General features: G+C 34.1%; 1 pseudogene; it reads left to right on the top strand.

Annotated features, from left to right (window-relative positions):
- The first annotated feature begins 630 nt into the window (after positions 1–630).
- On the top strand, positions 631–1,622 carry LOC150035437 (uncharacterized; annotated as a pseudogene).
- The last annotated feature ends 1,161 nt before the right edge of the window (positions 1,623–2,783 follow it).

Genomic DNA, 2,783 nt, shown 5'->3' with positions numbered 1-2,783 from the left:
ACTACTCAGTGCAAATCCAATGTCGAACCATCATGGTGTGTTGCCTTCTACACAATCTTATCAATAGGGAGATGACTAACAATGAACCGAATGAGGAATTGGATGAGGTGGATTCAAGCTTTTCTACAGAAATCATTTCGATTCCATTAGTAATGAGGATTCGGAATATCACACATTGATCAATCAAAAAGAGATTCAACAACTAAAAGAAAGATCGATTCTTTGGGATCCTTCCTTTCTTCAAACGGAATGAACAGAGATAGAATTAGACCGATTCCTTAAATACTTTTCTAGATATTCCTCAATGTCTCGGCTATTCACGGAACGTGAGAAGCAGATGAATAATCATCCGCTTGGGGGGATGAGATAAATTATATTGAGAGTTCAAATGAATGGACCCAAATGAGGGATGAACTGGCGCAACCAATGTTTATTGAATGGGAGTTGCGTAATGTGTAGTGTCTTTATACTTTTTGTTTATTGTTGTGAAATGATTTCATTCGGAACTCTCTCGTTATGTTTACTATATTTTGTGCTTAACTTTACCCATGAACTCTCTCATTAGCTTTGCTACAACTACTTGTCATTTATTGTTTAATTGTATTAAAATATGTACGTGTATACACTAGAATGTCAAGTTCCTTAAGAGCCCTGAAGCACAACTAGACTAAAGAAGAAGAAACGAAGTTAGTCGAGTGCTTGGTGGTGTTGGTCGCATTTAGTGGATGGAGATCAGACAATGGGATGTTTCGACCTGGCTACTTGGCATAACTACAAAGTTTGATGGCCAAGAAGTTGCCTTATTTTAATATCCAAGGATCACCAACTATAGATTATTGAGTCAAATCCCTGAAAGAGACTTACTAACCGATTGCAGAAATGAGACGACCAACTTGTAGTGGATTTGGCTGGAATGAGGAATTCCAATTCATCACTGCAGAGCGGGAGTTATTTAATGGATGGGTGAAGGTACAATTTTGTCTAAATTGATTTACGAATGTTGGTAACAAAATCATAACATCCACTTCACCCTTCATGCAGAGTCATCCTACAGCAAAGGGGTTTCTACACAAGTCATTCCCATACTATGATGATCTGGCCTCAGTCTTTGGCAAGAATCAGGCTACGGGAGGATGGTTAGAGACCTTTATGGAAGTCAAATCTAACGTGCCAAACCATATGAATGATGATGTTCCTATTCGTGAATCACAGGATTCAAAGATCCCCACGATGTCTAGTCAGGTAATGGACATGTCACAGGATGACATGTATGGAACACGTATCGGTTGAAGCACTGAAGGAGGAAATGCTTCGAGAGGAAGTAAGAGGAAGCAAAGTGAGAATCAAGATGAAGCGGTAGAGATTGTTAGGAATGCGATGGAGTTCGCAAATGACCAATTGAAGGCCATTACAGAATGGACGAAAGAGAAGCGTGCAACTGAAGTCGAACTACGTGCAGAAGTCGTAAACAACTTCAAGATATTCCTTAATTGCATAACCGACAGAGGGTGAAACTTATGCAAATCTTATTTCGTAGCGTGCAAGATACAGAGAGCTTCTTATCCATTCCCACGGTCTTGAAGTTGGACTATTACAACCTCCTCCTTGAAGAGAATGTTTGATCAACCTGTGTTTTGGACTGCTTTTCAATAATGAACAATGATTAGTTTGTTTTAATTATACATTTAAGTTTGTAGCACATTTGGTACCTAAAAAAGGGTCATATTTTAATCATGCAATCACGAGTTAGTTATTTTGTCTTAGAGATGCTTGTACCTAAAAAAAAGAGCTTTATATATGAAACATATGAATTGCATCCGAAAGCAATGCATTTTTTTTTGTCATGTTAACCAAGATATCTCTCAAAATGACAAAAAAATCGTGGTTAGCTTTTAATATAAATTACAATTAAATTAATTTTGTATAAATTGGTGGAACATATAGTCTTAATTATATTTTCAAAATAAGATATTTCATATGCACAATTATTAGTATTATAAAATATGGTAGTAGAAAAAATTACACATAGTCTAAAATAATCTACATTCAAATTACATACTGTTATAATTCAGACTATAATAACCTGCGCTCTAAACACAGACTATTATAGGATAGAATACAATACTCTGCACTCCAAACACGTACTATTATAAACTAGACTATAATAGTCTGCACCCCAAACGCAGACTATAAACACAGACAGTTTATTATAATTCGTAGACTATAATAACCTATTTTGCGCCACAAACGCCCCCAAATTCGTTTAATATTCCATTTTCTTTCCTTTTCATCTACACATACCCTTTGCCTTTATTTGCAGACAAGTTAATTGAAAATTTGTGAGTTTAAAATGAAAAGGTCAAAAAGGTCTTTCACAACCAAAAGAAAATGACTGACTAGTGTGGAAAATGTGAATTTAATTGGTTGGTAAAAAAAAAAAAATCACAATTAAATTAAGTGTCCAACAATATTTATAACTTCAAGAACATTTAGAAAAAAACCTATAAATCCTAATTATAATTGGGATTTTGAGAGTTGTTCATTCTTTAAGGATAATTATTTTAATTTTTAAATAGTATATCAAAATGTCACTATCTATTATTGATAGATCGTGACTTCTATCACTAACACTAATAGATGTCTATAGTAGTTTATCATTAATAAATAGTGATATCTTGCTATATCTATAGATAAATTAGCTCATTTTCCTTTATTTGGAAACAAATCTTTCTTTAATGCACTTTAATTTAGTAATTTTTAGAGGTTTTTTTTTCACTTTTTCC

The sequence above is a fragment of the Benincasa hispida genome, chromosome 6, assembly GCF_027475165.1.
Source record: "Benincasa hispida cultivar pf3 chromosome 6, pf3_genome.v1.1, whole genome shotgun sequence".
In the NCBI taxonomy this organism is placed as follows: domain Eukaryota; kingdom Viridiplantae; phylum Streptophyta; class Magnoliopsida; order Cucurbitales; family Cucurbitaceae; genus Benincasa; species Benincasa hispida.
Note: the sequence above shows the minus strand (reverse complement) of the source record. Positions and strands in the feature narration are given on the sequence as shown.